The 20,473-nt window shown below is 43.0% G+C and overlaps 1 protein-coding gene across 2 annotated transcripts in view; it reads right to left on the bottom strand.

Annotated features, from left to right (window-relative positions):
* Window positions 1–2,304, bottom strand: part of fbxl16 (F-box and leucine-rich repeat protein 16) — a 165,284-nt gene extending 162,980 nt beyond the window's left edge. The window contains exon 1 of one of the 2 annotated variants that reach the window (XM_063057474.1): window positions 1,603–2,304. The gene's annotated coding sequence lies outside the window, so the exon portion shown is untranslated. Of the gene's footprint in view, window positions 1–1,339; window positions 1,419–1,602 lie in introns of those variants that run through there. The other variant, XM_063057476.1, reaches the window with a different exon arrangement.
* Window positions 2,305–20,473: the final 18,169 nt, after the last annotated feature.

Genomic DNA, 20,473 nt, shown 5'->3' with positions numbered 1-20,473 from the left:
AATAACCCAAACCAGCAAGACGAGCAAGGGCCGTATAAATCACCTCTAAAAGTAGTGGAGAATGTTAAAGCCATCAAGGATATTCAATACTGAAAAAAAAACAATGCAGTAAAAGGGCATACAGTTTGCAGATTTTTATGGGTCTCCCGTTCTATCTCCACAACGCAATAATTGGCAACACTGAAACCTTGGAATCTATATAGATTATCAAGAGGGGCTTTTCTCATGCACAATTAAATGATTTACAAACAATCTATGCTTGTCCCGGAAGCAAACTTTAAGATTTTGGTTCTGGTTGGATTCTCCCTCCCAACCCAGATGGATGCTGGAATCTCTAACAGCCAACGCCCACGTGGTGCTGCTGTCTAAAATACTCCATATCTGTGCCCGGTCCTATGGGAAAGTCAGTGCCACTTGGGCGCGCCTCTCAGTCTCAGTGGCAAGTAATGAAAAAGTTGGGGGGCTCCAAGAGCTCCTATTATTTGCTGGAGAGCTGGCCCGAAATTTCAGAATGAATATGCACAAACGGGATTACGCACAGCGCTTCTTGGCACGTGTTCACCTTATCTCTCATACTCACTGGCATGCGCTTTTTCTCTTGTCACTTAAAGACAGCCATACCTCCCTAATGTATACATTCCTGTGCGCCTATCTAGAGCATGCAGCTTTGCTTAGGTTCTCTTTCGTCCATACACACATTTACTTACTGAGCTTCTCCTCACGTTCCAATACTGTACCTAATTTTTACACACGTAAGAGGCACTCGACCGTCCAAGGAGTTTCATCTCTCGCTCACAGACGTATCTCGCTTGCCGCCCAACTCGCGGGTTATTGCCTCATGCACATTTATGAGAGACATTGTCTCGTACACATGTACGACACGCGGTCGCCGTCTCGCAATCACACGTGCCGCCACACACACACACACACACACACACACACGGTTTCGTTCATATAACTAACACGAGCAGTTCGCTCAATCAATGTCGCCGTTTATATCCCAATGGAGTGGTGGTTATGGCCATGAGTCGTTCCCCCCCCCCACCCCCCGCCATTCCAATGTCGCTTCGTATACCACGTTCCTTCATTATTTTTCCCATAATGTTGATATGATCTCGACTTTAATTCGCTCTCAGTTTTTTTTCACGCATATTCAGTTTCTCCCTCACATAAGGACGCATTCATTCACACGCACAGTCTCCCTCCAACGTAACCTTGCAAATAACTGTTACAAATAAAATAATCCCACACCGTGTGAAACACATATATGCTCACAGTACATATTCAATACATAAAAAATCATTCACGTGTGCTCTCCTCCACACCCATAAGGACATACCGCCTTTCATATTAATGCACCTCCTGAGTCAATTCGCTTCCTTCTCTCGTGTGCAGGCACACAATCTCTGTCATTCCAGCACTCCCTTTTCTAATATTGCAACATGCCCTGCCACACTGCACCTGCCAGAGCCAGACCTCTGCGCCACCCTGCCCTTGATAGAATCAGACCAGAACTGAACATCTGCTCCGCCACACATCGTCTGAAGAGAGAAGGAAAGATATAACCAGAATAGATTTAATCAGAATAGAGCAACCTCTTACCGTTTAGAATTGCCCCTGGCCCATCATTTCCTTGCCGTTCTCTCCGAGGAATATAGCAAATCTTTATTAAACGAATAAAACCCGGTCGTTGGCAAAGCCGCCCAGATCTCTCTCTCGCTCTCGCTGTCTCCCTCTCTCCTCTCTCTCTCTTGCTCTCGCTGACTCTCTCTCCTCTCTCTCTCTTTCTCTCTGTCTCTCTCTCTCGCGCTCTCGCTCTCTCTTTCACGCACGCGTCAGGGATTAGGCGTCTCCAGGATAGAAAGCACAACGGGGCTCATAACTTCTCGCTTCCCAGCGGCTACTGACAGAACCCAAAAAGGAAGGGTAAAGGTTCCGTGATGGTGAGCAAGGAAACGACCTCCCAACCCGCCCCCGAATTCGGGCAAATACCCCGGAGACGTGTATTTGGTGATCTCTGTGCGTGGAGCAGCAGTCGGATCAATAATCAATGCCCCGGGCTGACATCTCTCGGTACACAGTGGCGTCACAGCCACATTTCTTCCGGTTTCGTACTCGTTCCTTCTTGGATTTATTTAATCCTTTTTTTTATTTCTGACTTTCCGCCGCTACGTTGCTTTAAGTCACAAGGCGAATTCAGTCGATTGCGCAACGGCTCCCAATTCGTGCTCGCTTTTGCTTTGAGATCGGAGTTTTTTTTGTTTCGGTTAATGATAAACTCATCAGTACCCGAATAGTGCAGGTGACCCAGCAGCTCAGGAGGCAGAGCACAGGGTCCCGGCTTCCCGAGAAACTATCGAGTGCATCAAGACTTGTATGTGTATGCCGACGTGGAGAACAGAAGAGAAAGAAACGGGTTCTTGGGGCATTTGTATTGACGGGCATTTCTGGTTTGCGTTTCTTGCTGGCCATTTTGTAACTTTGCGCAGCACTTGAAACAGTGGGGTGGAGTTCACTCTAGCTTTAGGCAAAAATTGGATCTTAGGTTGGAAAGAGAGGCTGGTGTTGCAGGGGATGGGCGAGGGACCCACAAATCCCACACCCATCTCCCTTGTTGCGAGACTGTGATCTCAGTGAGAGGCGTCACGTGCTACATTGACCACCCCCTCCCCACCCCCGAGAAATGGATTCGATCAAAGGGCGGTGAAGGACTTTTCCATCTGCCCTCTTATGCCAGGGGTCACAGAATAGTTGGGACGCTCAGAGGCTATTCGGCTGGTCTGTTCAGTACGAGAGCGAAGCAGTGAAACAGTCAATCACAGGAACATACCCCCCCCCAAAAAAAAACGATCTACCTGAGTGCTCTCCAGCTACTACTTGTCTCATCCGTGGGAAAATCTGCAGTTCCAAGAACTTAGGCTTCAGAACCCAGAGTGGGAGCGAATCAACTATAATCGAACATTTTGCTTCAGAAGATAAAGATATTCCAAATACAAAGATACGGTGTGCATTTTAAACTACCTTCTCAACCCCCTCTGCTACTTTAAATGAATTGAGTACATATGACACCAAATCTCTCTTCTCCTATATGTCTCTTGTAGGATTGTCTCTGTACTTTATATAGCTTCTTATAGTCCTTCCTACCAAAATATAACACACTCATTTCTATGCATTAAATTTAAGTTGGCACCCTTCATTCCACCAACCTGCTTCAGATTGAAGTCCTCTACTATCTGAAGCAACCCACACAAAATGCTGGAGCAACTCAGCAGGCCAGGCAGCATCTATAGAAAAGAGTAAACAGTCGATGTTTTGGGCTGAGAACATTCATTAGGACTGAAATGAAGAGGAGAAGTCAGAGTAAGAAGGTGGGAGAGGCAGGAAGAAGTATAAGGCAGTAGGTGAAAGGTGAAACTGGGAGAGGGGAGGGATCTCATTGCAGCAGTAGAGGAGGCCACACTCATGTTGGAGGGTCTCCATTACTATCTGTCTCAATTCCCCACATCTCCAATTTGTATCACTTGCAAATTTAGAAATTGTTGCCTATGTGCTCAAGTTCAACATATATTTATACCCACCTTATGTAACTCTGATGTTTGCCTTCAAACTGGAAAAAAAAATCTTTTCTATTCTCTGCTTATTGATAAGAGCCAACTTTCATTCCAGGCCTTTTGTTCCTTTGACTTCATTGTTTATGATGTCTATCATGTTGCACCTTCTTAAATGCCTTTATAGAATATCAACCGCAATCATTCATCAACCATCTCTGTTACTTCATCAAAACGCTATATAAAGCTAGACACATTTGTTGACAACAATTCTATGCTTTTTTTTCCTAGTCATTCCACACTTGTCTAAGAGACTACTAACAGTCATCTTTTTAATTGTTGTTTGTAGAACTTTCTCCATCACCAAGGTTAAACTGACTTTGATCTTTATATTGCTCATTTGAGCAAGGATATAGCATTGGTAATTTTCCATCGCTTAGCGACTGATTCCCAAGTTAAAGGCTGGTCTTCTGCAACTTTCTTCTTAATCCTTTCCCTCCCATCTGAGTTCATTAATTTATCCATTTTGTTTGCATCTACCCACCTTAGTACCTCCTCCATATCAGTTTTTAGCCTATGCAGAATCCCAGTTATCATCTTTCTTAAGCAACACACTCAAATTGCTGGAGGAACTCAGCAAGTCAGGCAGCATCTATGGAGAGGAATAAACAGTTGATGTTTCTGGTCAAGTCCCTTCATTAGGACTGGAAAGGATGGGGCCAGAAGCTAGAACAAGAAGATGGGAGGAGGGGAAGAGTACAAGCTGGCAGGTGATAGGTGAGATCAGGTGAGTGGGTGGGATGGGGGATGAAGTAAGAAGCTGAGGGGAGGATGGGTAGAAGAGATAATGGATGAATCAGAAGTAAACTATTATGAGTAACAATATAGAAAGGGATCGTTGGATGCAGATCCACGGCTCCATGAAATTGGCAACAGAAGTAAGCTTGCCTTCATTGCTTGGAGCATTGAGAATAAAAGTTGGTAAGTCATGTTGCAGCTGTATAAGAATTTGGTTATTCCACATTTGCAGTATTTCATGAAGTTACATGAAGGATGTGGAAAGAGTGCAGAAGAGATTCCCCAGATATTGCCTGGATTGGAATGTATTAACTATAAAGTGAGGATTTTTTTTGCTGGAGTGAGGGAGACCAAAGGGGAACTTAATAGAAGTAGATGAAATCATAGGAGATATAAATAGGATAGATGGTTGGAGTCATTTTTTTTCCAGGATGAAAATGTCAAATACTAGAGATCATAGATGGGGGGGAGATTTGCAGAAAATTTCAAGGCAAGTTTGATAGGTGTGGTAGAGGATGCCATGGATTGACATATCAGAATGGGAATGGGACGTGGCCTCCTCTACTGTCAAGATGAAGCCACACTCAGGTTGGAGGAACAACATCTTATATCCTGTCTGGGTAGCCTCCAACCTGATGGCATGAACATTGATTTCTCTAACTTCCGTTAATCCTGTCCTTCTTACCCCATCCCTTATTTATTTATTTATTATCCCCCCCCCCTCTTTTTTCTCTCTCTGTCCCTCTCACTATCACTCCTTGCGTGTTCTCCATCTTCCTCTGGTGCTTCCCTCCCCCTTTCTTTCTCCCTAGGCCTCCCATCTCATGATCCTCCTCCTTCTCCAGCTTTGCATCCCTTTTGCCAATCAACTTTCCAGCTCTTAGCTTCATCCCTCCCCCAAAAGTCAACTGTACTTCTTCCTATCGATACTGCCTGGCCTGCCGCGTTCCACCAGCATCTTGTGTGTGTTGCACTGATTTAAAGTACTCACTTAGTATTTTAACCTCGTCTTCACCCCCCCCACCCCTATAAGTAAATTTCCCTTTTGGTCTCTGACTGGCTGCTGATCAATCCTCCTACAACCTCTTCTCTGTCACACGCCTGTAGGTTTGTTTTTTTTCCCTATGAGTTTGCTGTCAATCTTTTCTTTTTCATGCTGCCTCTTTGACACTCTTGCTTTTCTTTTTTGCTCCCACTCTGAAATTTCTGTAATCAGCCTGTTTCTTACTTGTGTTAACAACCTGGCATCATCAGAAGATCATTCTTTCCTGCTCTGTTTCTCTCTCATTTTAGTCTTTCTTAGATTTTGGTCTTTCACTGAACTTAATTTCCATGCCCTTCTCCCTATGGGAATAGACTTAGACTGTAGCTGAAACATCTCCATTTTAAAGGCCTTGATAGTGTTCAGTGAAAAATACAGGAGATTGGTGGTGGGTGTAGAAGGGAAACCAATGTTGTTCGTCCTGAATTATTTACAGAGGGTAATTACTGCTGTTGGTGACATCCAGCGCAACGCCTAAAATATATACGTGGAATTGATTTTTAAATTCAGTGTAGTGTTCTAGCTCACTTTTTAATGATGAATCAAAGAAAGCTCAGTTCTTCACAGGCAGCAGAGTATTTAGCTACAGCCACAAGGAGAAAGCCAAAGTACCTTTAATCTGAAATTCTGTTTTCTACTTTCTCTACCTTTGTATAGATCCGATACTCAGTGAGTCAAAAATCCCCACCAATGGTGAGGCAAGTGAGATAATGGGAATTCTACATACACTCAGTGGTCACTTTATTAGGTACACATATACACCTGCTTGTTTGTGCATTCAGCCAATCATGTGGCAGTAACTAAATACATAAAAGCACACAGACATGGTCAAGAGGTTCATTTGTTGTTCAGACCAAAGATCAGTATGGGCAAGAAATGTGATCCAAGTGACTTTGATTGTGGAATGAATGCTGGTGTCAGACAGGGTGGTTTGAGTATCTCAGAAACTGCTGATCTCCTGGGATTTTCATGCACAGCAATCTCTAGAGTTTAGAGTATTCAAAGTTCAAAGTAAAATTTATTATCAGAGTACGTACATGTCCCTACCCTACATACAACCCTGAGATTCTTTTTCTGTGGGCATACTTAGCAAATCTATAGAACAGTAACTGTAAACTGTGAGCATCAGGAACTATTAACCAAACTGTGCCAATGCAGATATAAATAAATAGCAATAAATAATGAGCATGAAATAACAATATAACGGAGTCCTTAAATGAGTGTAGTTATCCCCTTTGTTCAAGAGCCTGATGGTTGAGGGGTAGTAACCGTTCTTGAACCTGATGGTGTGAGTCCTGAGGCATTTGCACCTTCTACCTGATGGCAGCAGTGAGAAAAGAGCATGGCCTGGGTGGTGGAGATCTCTGATGATGGATGCTGCTTTTCTACGGCAATATTACATGTAAATATACTCAATGGTGGGGAGGGTTTTACCTGAAATGTACTGGGCCATATCCACTACCTTTTGTAGGATTTTCCACTCAAAGGCATTGGTGTTCCCATCCCAGGCCATAATGCAGTCAGTTAGCACATTTTCCACCACACATCTATAAAAGTTTGCCAAGGTTTTTGATGACATGCCAAACCTCTGCCGACTCCTGAGGAAGCAGAGGTGCTGTTGTGCTTTCTTTGCAATAATATTTAAATGATGGATCTAAAGTTACTGACCCTCTACACCTCTGATCCTCCGATGATCATTGGCTCATGGACCTCTGGTTTTCTTCTCCTGAAGTCTACAATCAATTCCTTGGTCTTATTGACACTGAGTGAGAGGTTGCTGTTACTACACCACTCAGTCAAGTTTTCAATCTCTTTCCTGTATGGTGATTCATCATCCCCTTTGATACTCCCAGAACAGTGGTGTCATCAACAAACTTGTATCTGGTGTTGGAGCTGTACTTAGCCACACAGTCACAGGTGTAAAGCAAGTAGAGCAGGGGGCTAAGTACACATCCCTGCGGTGCTCCCACGCTGATGGAGACTGTGGAGGAGATGGTTTTGCCAAGCCGAACTGACTGGGGTCTGCAAGTGAGGAAATATAGTATCCAATCACACAAGGGGGTATTCGTCCCAGGTCTTAGCGTTAACTGATTGTTTTAGAGGGGGTGATGGTGTTAAATGCCAAGCTGTAAATCAATAAAGAGCATCCTGACATATGCATCTTTGCTGTCCAGATGTTCCAGGGTTGTGTGAAGAGCCGACGAGATGGCATCTGCTGTAGACCTGTTGCTTTGGTGGGTGAATTGGAGCAGATCCAAGTTGCCACTCAGACAGGAGCTGATACGCTTCAACACCAGCCTCTCAAAACACTTCATCACTGTGGATGTAAGTGTCACTGGGCGACAGTGATTTAGACAGGTTACCACATTCTTCTTGGGGTCCGGTACAATTAAAGCCTGCTTGTATCAGGTGGGTACACACACTGCCAGAGTGAGAGATTGACGATATCAGTGAATGCACCAGCCAGTTGGCACAGGTCTTCAGTACCCAGCTAGGTACTCCATCCAGACTAGTTGTTTTCCTTGGATTCATTCTCCTGAAGGCAGCCCACAGGTCATCTTCAGATACTGAGACCAAAGGATCGGGAGACATGGGGATGTGTGACGGTTCTTCCCTGTTCTTCTGGTCAAAGCGAGCATTGAGCTCATCTGGAAGTGAAGCTCTACTGTCCCCTTTGTCACAAGATTTAACTTTGTAAGAGGTTATGGTATTCAACCCCTGCTACAGCTGTCGAGCATCCATCATTGATTCCAGTCCAGTCCAGAATCTCCTCCGCTCGTAAGATGGCTTTCTAGAGATCAGAAGTGCATGTCTTGTAGCATTCTTGATCTCCAGACTTGAATGCCTCTGATCTGGCTCTCAGCAGGTTCTGGATTTCATTGTTCATCCAGAGCTTCTGACTGGGGACAACCCTGAATGCTTCCATGTGGACACACTCATCCACAGATGTTTTAATAAAGTCTGTAACAACCCTGGTGTAGTCATTTAGGTCCTCAGACAGGTTCTTGAACATGGCCCAGCCCACTGACTCAAGGCAATCACATAACCGTTCCCCAGCCTCCCGCAACCACCTCTTGGTTGTCGTGATCTCTGGAGCCTTGCTCTTTAGGCTTTCTCTGTATGCAGGTAGCAGGAGTACAGCCAAATAATCCAACTTGCCAAAGTGTGTCTCAGAAAGGAACAATAGGCATTCCTTATTGTAGTGTAGCAGTGGTCTAGTGTATTGAGACCTCTGTTGCAGCAGGTTAGGTATTGGTGATAAATGGGCAGAGTTTTCTTCAAACAGGCCTGGTTAAAGTCACTGACTATAATTTGAAATGTGTCAGGATGGGCCGGTTCTTGATTACAGACAGCATCGTGCAGTTTTGCGACTGCACGCTTATAATCAGCCACTGGTGGTATGTAACCTGGGGTCACGATCACAGATGAGAACTCCCAGAGCAAATAGAATTGTCTACATTTAATCGTTAGTTGTTCTAAGTCAGGGGAACAAGAAGTTGATATAACACTAGCGTCCATGCACAAATGAAAGTTGACTAAAAAGCATACGACACCACCTCTTTCCTTACCAGAATTCGAGGTTCGATCCATTCTGAAAACCTTAAAGCCTCTTGATCGGATAGCTGTGTCCAGTGCGCTTGTGTGAATGGTGTGAAGAGCAAAAAAATTCCAGTGGGTGGCAGTTCTGCGGGCAAAAACGCCTTTTTAAAGAGAGAGGTCGGAGGAAAATGGCTCGACTGCTTCAAGCTGACCAGAAGATAATAGTAACTCAAATAATCACACGTTATAATGGTGGTGTGCAGGACATCTCTAAATGCAAACATTCAAATCTTGAAGTGGTTGGGCTACAGCAGCAGAAGACCACAAATATACACTTAGTATCCACTTTATTAGGCGCAGGAGATACCTAATATAGTGGCCAATGTGTGTATTTCAGGTGTAGGTAGGGTAGGGATGGGAGGGAGGAAAGGAGAAACTCCCCTTTTCTGAATGGGCCTGTACGTAGTTGTTACTGCATACAACTGACTGCCTATCACCATGTGTGTGTTCTTCGCTGGTGTTCCAAGATAAATTTCTTCTCAATTGATGGAAATTTTGTTGGGCTGAAGCTCGTGGAGCCCATTATGACATTCTACAGCAACTAATCTAGAATTCTTTTCCCAGGGGAATATTTACAAGGCTCCAATGGAACTTGACCATTTTATCAGCTGGAGAATGGTAGGACTGGGGTAATGAATGTAAGCATGCTGGATCAGAACATCTTTACCATTTCTAATACCAAGCGTTTGGAAAACCATTTCTTAGCTCCGATTTCCATTTCCCATATTTGTAATTCTGTAGTTAGGGCATCACTTCTACTGTTCCTTGATTGATGTCTTCACATTTTTCATTTCCACTGGCCTATTTTAAAAATACTGCAATGTTGCTGGACATTTTTCATAAATATGTTCACTGAAGTGTTTCAAAATTACAATGCAGTGCAGAAACTATTCTATAGTACCATTGGATAGGAGATACAGGAGCCTTAGGTTCAACAACATCAGGTTCAGGAGCAGCTGTTACTCTACAACCATCCATCTTCTGAACTGAACTGACATGGATAACTTTACTCACCTCAACACTCAACTGCTTGAACCCCACAAATGCAGATTCACTTTCAAACACTCTATAACTCACATTATCAGTGTGTATATATATATATATATATATATATGTAATACATACCCATCACATTTTATTTGTTTTCCTTTGCATATTGGTTGTTCGTCAGCCTTTATTTATGTATATTTTTCCATAAATTCTACTTTATTTCTTTGCTGTCTCATAAAAATCCACCAGAAAATGAAACTCAATATATATAAGACCATAAGACCATCTGTTAGTGTGTGGCCAAGTGGTTAAGACGTTGGTCTAGTGATTTGAAGGTCGCTAGTTCGAGCCTTGGCTGAGGCAGCATGTGTGTCCTTGAGCAAGGCACTTAACCACACATTGCTCTGCGACAACACCGGTGCCAAGCTGTATGGGTCCTAATGCCCTTCCCTTGGACAACATCGGTGGCATGGAGAGGGGAGACTTGCAGCACAGGCAACTGCCGGTCTTCCATACAACCTTGCCCAGGCTTGTGCCCTGGAAACCTTCCAAGGTGCAAATCCATGGTCTCACAAGACTAACGGATGCCTATAAGATATAGGAGCAAAGGTAGGCCATTTGGCCCATTGAGTCTACTCCACCATTCAATCATGGGCTGATCCAATTCTTGCAGTCATCCCCACTCCCCTGCCTTCTCCCCATATTCTTTGAAGCCCTGGCTAATCAGGAACCTATCTATCTCTGCCTTAAATGCACCCAATGACTTGGCCTCCACAGCCGCTCGTGGCAACAAATTCCACAGATTTACCACCCTCTGACTAAAGTAATTTCTCCGCATCTCTATATATATGGTATATGGTAACATATAGGCACTTTTATAATAAATGTGCTTTGACTTTTACTTGAAAATTAACCTGTCATTTGTGCTAATTCAGTGTTGCCTTCTGAGTTGTTGTATGCTGTTTGATTCTGCAGGGCACTATCCGAATTGGAACGAGGTGGCTTCAAGTAGAAGATCCAGTAATGGTGCTTGTTACACTGGGGAGAGAAGGAGGCTTTACCATGAAGAATAGTTTTGTTAAAGTATTAGAGGAAAGACAGTGCTGCCTTGTTTGGAAGCAAGTGATGTGGATGTCATTTATAATCAGCAGCAGGAGAAATGTCTTCATATTAAGGATGATTTAATATTAGAGATAATTGGGGCAAGCACAACTCGATATTTTCTTTAAGGGTAAAATGTTGGTTACTATTCAAAGCAGAGCTCTGGGTAAAGATATGTGTAGTGGGATTAGGTTTGGGCTACTCAGGAAGAAGTCTTCAGTGCTGCTTGGTAGGCAATAAGCTCAGCGGAAGCCAAGGCTTTGGAGGACCTTGATCCTCTCACCTGACTACCCCCTTGTTTGTATCAGCTAACAACATGAATATTAAACAGATGGATAAGTGGGTATTCAAACTCAGAAATTAGCAGCAGATTGCATGGTGGAATTCTACTGCATAGACATTTGCGGCACCTGAAGCCTTCGCTGCTCAGGTTCACCTCAAAAGTGTGCAAGCTGGTAGAAGAACTGTCCACTTGAAGTTATCCCTAGTGTTAGGCGAGTGATAGTTAAGGGGAACATGGAGAGAGTGGTAGTTAAGGAGAATAAGGCCTAGATAGATTGGACATGAGAGAATGGTTCCTATAGTGAGGGAGTCTAGTACCAGAGGGCACAGCCTCAGAATACAAGAATGTTCCTATATAACACAGACGAACAGGAAATTTTTTAGCCAGAGGTTGGTGAATCTGTGGAATTCATTGCGCAGATGGCTGTGGAAGCCAAGTCATTGGGTATATTTAAAGTGGCGGTTGATGGGTTCTTGATTAGTAAGGGCATCGAAGGTTACAGGGAGAAGGCAGGAGAATGTGTCACAGTCCGGTCCTTGTCTCAGCTGGGTAGGTCCGGCCGTTTGCTGGTACCTTGAGGAGGGAACGGTGTCAGTGTTTTGTGCCCTGTGTCTCAGAAGAGTCCCAGCTCTATGTCCTGTGTCCAAGGAGGAGCCCCGGCTCAGTGTTTTGTGACCTGTGTCTAAGTCAAGTCTGTTCCAAGTCCAAGTCAAGAGTCAAGTTCCAAGACCAAGTCCAGTGTCAAGTTCCAAGTCCAAGTCCAGTGTCAAGTTCCAAGCCATATCTGAGTTCTGGTCAAGAGCCAAGTCTAGACCCAGGTACCCAGTCCCTGCCAAGACCCAAGTTCCGAGTCATGACCTGAGTTCCCTGTCAAGTTCAAGTCCCAAGTCCAAGTCCAGGTTTTCCGGTTTGTCACTCTATGTCTACCTTCGTGTTATCATTTTGTCCTCACTCCTTGGCTTCCCTAGCATTCTTAATAAGCATGGTCGAGTTCCTAGTACTTCAGTGCCTGGGTCTTGCGTTTGGGTCTGCTACCATCGCTCCCTTGCAACAGAATGGGGTTGAGAGGGATAATAAGTCAGTCATGATGTAATGGCAAAGCAGTCCTGATGGTCAGAATGACCCAATTCTGCTCTAAAGTCTTCTCTCTACTTACTGTGAATGAGTGCTGGAGAGTCAGCATGCATTTGGTGGGCTAAGGGAGCCATTCCTGTGCTTTGTGACACTGTAAGTGTATTGTAATGTTCCTGGAAGTCATCAGTAAACAAAGAGCATCCCATAGCCACCACCGTGCTACTTACTAAGTGTGAACATAAGCAAACTTTGCTCCTCCATTATGACCCATGGGCAATTCTTTCAGTTGACCATGTACCTTGAGCATTCAGCCATGTGAAAATAGCTTTCATACAGTCTGATCATCCTCTGCTTTTCTGCTACTGCATCTCTGGAGGGCTTCTGTCTCTGCTCCAATACTATCTTTGTTTTCTGATCTTTGAAACCTTGCTGGGAATCAGATACATTCACACAGTTAAAGTGTGGTTAAAACACTCACCTTTCAATTAATTTCCACATCTACTAATTCTGCATCTGATTCCAATATTGGTCTTTGTCAAGCATTTAACTCCATCCTCTTCACTTGCTGAGATATTTCATAAACCTGTTTTTGAACTGGAACAATCCTTGCATCAGCAAAAAGAGTTGATTACGATTTCCAACCAATGCAAATTCATTTTTACTATTTTGCTAGGTTGACCAACTGGACAGCAATTAATGCCAATTTTATATTGATATTGCATTTCTCAATAATTTATTCTAAGAAAGGAATTAAGATTACCCAGATATAATATTTAATCCTTATGATCAGAAAAGATCTTAATTATTCTTAAATGACTTAATCATTTGCGATGAATTAAGATCTTTCAACCTTTCATGATCCTTTAAGGTTACAGATGAGGGATGTCTCAGCTCATACGTCTGGGCTGGATTTACATTAATGTCATTGACCTGTGTTTATCCTACAAAGCCATTACAGTCCATTATTTGCGTGCTCTCTTTCATGCTTGTTATTGCTGCAGGTTATTTCATGATGAAGGAAATGGCCTGAGCACTTGACTAGGTCTGTTATTGCTGCTTTGGATCTGGCATTTATAGAGTAATGGAGGCATAGAAAAGTACAGCACAGAAGCAAGCCCTTTGGCCCATCTAGTCCATGCAAAGCCATTTAAGCTACCTACTCCCACTGCAACAATAGCCCTTCATGCCCCTACCATCCATGTACCTATCCTAACGCCGTCTAAACATTGAAATCAAGCTCGCATGCACCACTTGTGCTGGCAACTCATTCCACACACTGATGATCCTCTGAGTGAAGAAGTTTCCCCTCATATTCTCTTCAAACTTTTCACCTTTCACCCTTAACTCATGACCTTTTATTGTAGACCCACCCAACCTCAACAGAAAAGGCCTGCTTTAATTTACCCGATCTATAACCCTCATAATTTTATGTATGTTTATCAAATCTCCTCTCAATTTTCTACCTTCCAAGGAATAAAGTCATAACCCACTCAATCTTTCCATATAATTCAGTTTCTCCAGACTCAGCAACATCCTTATAAATTTTCTCTATACTCTTTCAACCTTATTTACGGCTTTCCTATAGGTAGGTGACAAAACTACACAATAATTAGGCCTCACCACCTTACATAACTTCAACATAAAATCCCATCTCCTGTACTTAATACTTTGAATTACAAGAGCTGTATAACTCATCGCTTTCTACCTTAGGCCATGAACTTATCAATCACCCCTGCTGTGGACCACCTGGAGGTCCAAGACACTCTTGTTACGTGCACGTGCAGTTCATCTCTTTGAGTGATAATGCAGAAAGTTTGAAGTTAATAACTCATCTCCTTCTACCTTAGGCCACGAACTTATCAATCACCCCTGCTGTGGACCACTTCTACAAGGAAGGGATTCGTATGCTCCACGACCGCTGGACTAAGTGTGTACATGTAGGAGGGGACTATGTCAAAAAATAAATGTGCTAGGTTTTCTAAATTTGACTCCTTCTACATTAGGCCATGAACTTATCAATCACCCCTCGCATGAAGGTCAATGTGCCAAAAGATTTCCTTATGAACCTATCAGCCTCTGACGCCGCCTGCAATGAATTATGGACCTGTATTCACAGATCACTTTGTCCTAACGTACTCCTCAGTGTCCCACAATGCACTGAGTAAGACCTACCCTGGTTCGTCCTACCAAAGTGCAACACCTCGCATTGGTCTACATTAAATTCCATCTGCTATTTTTCCAGCTGATGCACATCCCTCTGCAAGCCATGATAGCTTTCCTCACTGTCCACTAACCCCCCACCCCCAGTCTTGCTGTCATCTGCATATTTGCTGATCCATTTAACCACATTACCATCCAGATGGTTGATATAGGTGACAAACAACGGACCCACTGCCCTCCCCTGCGGCACACCACTAGTCGGAGGCCTCCAGTCCGAGGGCAACCCTCAACTACCACTCTCTGGCCTCTCCCACAATGCCAATGTCTAATCCAATTTGCTACTTCTTCTTGAATGCCAAGCAACTGAATCTTCTTGACCAACCTCCCACGCAGGACCTTGTAAAGTGCCTTGCTAAAGTCCATGTAGACAACATCCTTCATCAACTTTCTTGGTAACTTCCTTGAAAAACTCTATAAGATTGGTTGGACATGTCCTACAACGCACAAAGCCGTGCTGACTATCCTGTCTTCTGATGCAGGGCAGTTGACACGCATGTAGCAGTTCGTCTTGTGGTCCAGCACAACCCTAGAACTTGTATTTGGATGCTAAGGTTCAGAGTAATTTGGAAATTCAGAAATTGTTCAAATTCATCCTCTTTTGCTTTATTTGGATATCACCACTAAGTCATCATAACCTCTGACATGGAACAAAGCACTTATGTTGGTTTGCTTGGAAAATGCTCCACCTGAGGATGTCCTGTTTGGTAGAGCACTAACAGCAATCAGCTTTAAGGAACTAGCAGCCTTCTTTTAAAATGTAATTCTGAAAGTTGAGCTTTTTAGGAAAACAGCCACTCATTCGGTATTCAACTGTACCTGAATGCATTATCAGACCACTTAACAAGGCTTTTTCAGGAGAACTATATCCTCCTCAGCATTAGCCTCCCCTATTTCCATTAGTGCTCCTATACCTTGATCACAGTCAATTAGGAGTCAACACACTGTGATAAAATAGCACCAACAATTCAGTTATTATTGACATTATCTGAACAATTTCTGTAGGAGTTGTTGAGCTTAGAGAGGTTTTTGACTTGTTAATCGTTGTGTGTGTGTGGAGAAAAACATGTGTTTGTGTGGGTGGGATGCTAGTTTTGTATTATGTGCAAGGATGACCAATGCATTGGACAGCTAATGTTTATGGAAAGGGTTGGTAATATTTAAGATACAGTATGATAACCAACTTATCTTCTCTGAGCCACTCATCTCCCGATTCAGATGCACCAAATATTTGAAACCCAATTTCAATTTCTATTTATATTCACTTAGAGGATACAGGTACCATCGCCAAGATCAATGTTTATTCCATGTATTGAACTATCCTCAGACAGTCAGTAATGAGCCATCTCTGTGAATCCATGAAGTTTTTGTTGTGAAGGCACTCCCAGAGGGGTGGGTATATAGACGGGCCTAGAGAAGTTTTCAGGATCTTGATTTAGTAATGCCACAGGAATAACAACATATTGTACGTTCAAATAGGTGGCAAGTAGAGCTGATATTTCACAGCTCCACAGAAGTGGGTTCATTCTTGACCTTGCATGCACATTATCCCTATGACCGGCGTCTTTCCATATCTCAGAGATGAACATGTTGGTACATTAATTGGCCACTGTAAATTGCCCCACCCCCCATGTTTATGTGAGTGATATAATTCAGGATGAGTTGGTGGCAAAGTGGGCAGAATAAAATGGAATTAGTGTAGAATGGGTGCGTGATGGTTTGTGAGGATTCAGTAGACGTGTTTTTGTGTCGTATGATTCATAGACTCTACAAATTAAAATTAGGTCAGTGCATGACTAGGCGGGGATGTTGCAGGTTATGATGTTTATGTTCTATCATCCTTCTGAGTGGCAGAGTTTAAGGGAGGTGCTCTAGAAAAGGTTTTGGTGAGCTCAAGTTCCTTTAAGGACTCTTTACCTTGTTATTTCACACTCTTCTTATTTATTGCTATGTACTAATATTTGCATTTGCACAGTTTGTTGCCTTCTACATTCTTGCTCTTTCATTGATTCTGTTTACAGTGACTGTTCTACAGATTTTCTGAGGATGCCCACAGAAAAAGAATCTCAGTGTTGGAATTGGTGACATGTTTATGTACTCTGACAGTGAATTATACTTTGAACTTCAAATTTTCTGCAAGTGTTATGCAGTACAGCCACATATACAAAAGCACTGCAGGAGGTCACAATTGATGGGGAGCTGTAGATGGCATTCATTGGGCTGATTGTCCCTTGATGGTGATATCTCATTTTCTGTGTGGTGTCCAGTCTCTAGGGGAAAGATGTTGGGCATTGTGCTAGTAGAATATACATCATTCCATGTCTACTCCCAGGAAAGAGGTGACATAGGGTCAGAAGGTGTTGAATTATTGTGGATCGAGCTAAGTTCCAAGGGTAAAAAGACCCTGATGGGAGTTGTATGCAGACCCTCAAACAGTAGTAAGGATGTGGCTTACAAATTATAGCGGGAGATAGAAAATACATGCCAAAAGGGCAATGTTACAATAGTCATGGGGGACTTCAATATACAGGGAGATTGGGAAAATCAGGTTGGTGTTGGATTCCAGGAGGGGGCATTTTTAGAGTGCCTATGAAATGGCTTTTTAGAGCAGCTCATGGTTGAGCCCATTAGAGGATTGGCTACTCTGGATTGGGTGTTGTGCAATGAACCAGAATTGATGAGAAAGCTTAAGGTAAAAGAACCCTTGGGAAAGTGATCATAATATGATCGAATTTACCCTGAAATTTGAGGGGAAGAAGTTAAAGTCAAACGTATCAGTATTACAGTGGAGTAAAGGGAATTACTGAGGCATGAGAGAGGAGTTGGCCAAAATTGATTGGAAAAGAACACTGGCAGGGATGACGGCAGAGCAGCAATGGCTGGAATTTCTGGAAGCAAATTGGAAGGCACAGGCTATATACATCCCAAAGAGGAAGAAGTACTCTAAAGGAAAAATGACACAACCATGGCTAACAAGAGAAGTCAAAGACAACATAAAAGCCAAAGAGAGGGCATATAGTAAAACAAAAAATAGTGGGAAGTTAGAGGATTGGGAAGCTTTTAAAAAACAACAGAAAGCAACTAAAAAGTCATTAAGAAGGTAGAAGATGGAATATGAAAGTAAGCTAGCCAATAATATTAAAGAGGATACCAAAAGTTTCTTCAGATACATAAAGTGTAAAAGAGATGTCAGAGTGGATATCGGAACACTGGAAAATGATGCTGGAGAGGAAGTAATGGGGGACAATGCAATAGCAGACAAACTGAATAAGTTCTTTGCATCAGTCTTCACGTGGAAGACACTAGCAGTATAATGGAAGTTCCAGGTGTCAGGGGTCGTGAAGTGTGTGAAGTTACCATAACTAGACAGAAGGTTGTTCAGAAACTGAAAGGTCTAAAGGTAGATAAGTCACCTGGACCAGATGGTGTACACCATCTGGTGTTCTGAAAGAGATGGCTGAAGAGATCGTGGAGGCATTAGTAATGATCTTTCAAGAGTCACTAGATTCTGGAATGACAGATGGAATACAGTGTTGGGAAGTGTTTGGCCATGCACTTTGGTAGAAGAAATGAAAAGGTTGACTATTTTGTAAATGGAGCGAAAATACTAAAATCTGAGGTGCAACGGGACTTGGAAGTCCTTGTGCAGGATTCCCGAAAGGTTAATTTGCAGGTTGAGTCCGTGGTGAGGATGGCAAATGCAATGTTAGCATTAATTTCAAGAGGATTAGAATGTAAAAGCAAGGATGTAATATTGAGACTTTTTAAAGCACTGGTGAGACCTCACTTGGAGTATTGTGAACAGTTGTGGGCCCATTATCTGAGTAGGGATGTGCTGAAACTAGAGAGGGTTTAAAGGAGGTCCACAAAAATGATTGCAGGACTGAAAGGTTTGTCATACGAAGAGTGTTTGATGGCTCTGGGCCTGTATTCACTGGAATTTGGAAGAAGGAGGGAGTGACCTCATTGAAACCTATCTAATGGTGAAAAGCCTTGATAGATTGGATGTGGAGAGGATGTTTCCTATGGTGTGGGAGTCTAAGGCCAGAGGACACAGCCTCAAAATAGTGGAGTGTCCTTTTAGAAAGAAGGTGAGGAGGACTTTCTTTAGACAGAGAGTGGTGAATCTGTGGAATTTGCTGTATGTTTAAGACAGAGGTTAATAGACTCTTGATTGGTTAGGGCATGTAAGAATACGGGGAGAAGGTAGGAGCTTGAGGCTGAGAGGAAAATTGGATCAGCCCATGATGTAATGGCAGAGGGATGGGCCAAATGGCCTAATTCATAAGAACATAAGAAATAGGAGCAGGAGTAGGCCATCCGGCCCATCAAGCCTGCCCCATCATTCAATAAGATCATGGCTGATCTGTCCGTAAACTCAGCTCCATCTACCTGCCTTTTCCCCATAACCCTTAATTCCTCTACTATGTAAAAATCTATCTAACTGTATCTTAAATATATTTAGTGAAGAAGCCACAACTGCTTCCCAGGGCAGAAAATTCCACAGATTCACCACTCTCTGGAAAAACAGTTTCTCCTCATCTCCGTCCTAAATCTTCTCCCCTGAATCTTGAGGCAATGTCCCCTAGTTCTAGTCTCACCTACCAATGGAAACAACTTTCCTACTTCTACCTTATCTATCCCCTTCAAAATTTTGTATGTTTCTATAAGATCCCCTTTCATTCTTCCGAATTCCAGAGAGTATAGTCCCAGGCGACTCAATCTCTCCTTATAGGTTAACCCCTTCATCTCTGGAATCAACCTGGTGAACCTCCTCTGCATTGCCTCCAAAGCCAGTATATCCTTCCTCAAGTATGGAGACCAGAACTGCCCACACCGATTGAAGGAGATAATTTGCACATAGTTTTTTTTTAAAGCAGAAGAGGATGTCATTGGAAATCAAAATGATCTCTGAAGTTCTGATTTATGGCATCTCTTCCAGGGTCTATGTCAAATGGGCCAAGGCTCAGCAATATCTATGACCATACAGGCTCATAGTGATGTGGAGATCAACCAGTGAAAGGCTACCATGTTTTAGATTAATAATACTGGTGTCATGAGTTAAGCATGTGGATGGTCTTATTTCCTAAGAGTCAATTTAAGTATTGTAAGATTTCCACAGTAAAATTATAAAGAAAAAAAATTATTTGAATGCATGGCTTATTTGAATCAGGCCATTAATTTAAACAGCTTTTACACTGAAAGGCACAATTGACCAACATTCAATACTCAATTTTTATGGGAATATTTAAAGATGAGTATTACTTGTCACATGTACATTGAAAGTTCGAAGCATACAGTGAATTGCATCATTTTACATCAAGTCACATCAGCATGGATTGTGCTGGGGGAAGCCCGTAAGTGTCGCTATTCTTCTGGCACCACAGTAACATGCCCTCAACTTATTAACCATATATCTTTGGAATATGGGAGGGAACCGGCGAGGTCACAGGGAGAGCGTCAGGAATCAAAGCCCGATCAGTGATCGCCGATGCTGTAAAGCAATAGCGCTAACCGCTACCCTGCCACCTTACGGTATGGCACGGTACTTTAGGAAGCAATGCTACAAAATGGCTCTTGTGTGTCAACCTATCAGCTGCTTTGCAATGCTAAAATGAGACTCCAGCCTGTGACTGGCACGAACTTCCTTTCATTGGCTGGAAATGCGTGTCAGGGCGCTCTGTGGGTGGGGATGTATCACTGTTCTCCTCAGCCCACATTACATCGTCATTGCTTACTGCTTCCATATAATGTATTTGTGGAATGGTACTGAAGCAGAAATGAGAGTCAGGTTACGGTTTGCACTTGCCAGTGGCTCCA

The sequence above is a fragment of the Mobula hypostoma genome, chromosome 9 (genome assembly GCF_963921235.1).
Source record: "Mobula hypostoma chromosome 9, sMobHyp1.1, whole genome shotgun sequence".
In the NCBI taxonomy this organism is placed as follows: domain Eukaryota; kingdom Metazoa; phylum Chordata; class Chondrichthyes; order Myliobatiformes; family Myliobatidae; genus Mobula; species Mobula hypostoma.
Note: the sequence above shows the minus strand (reverse complement) of the source record. Positions and strands in the feature narration are given on the sequence as shown.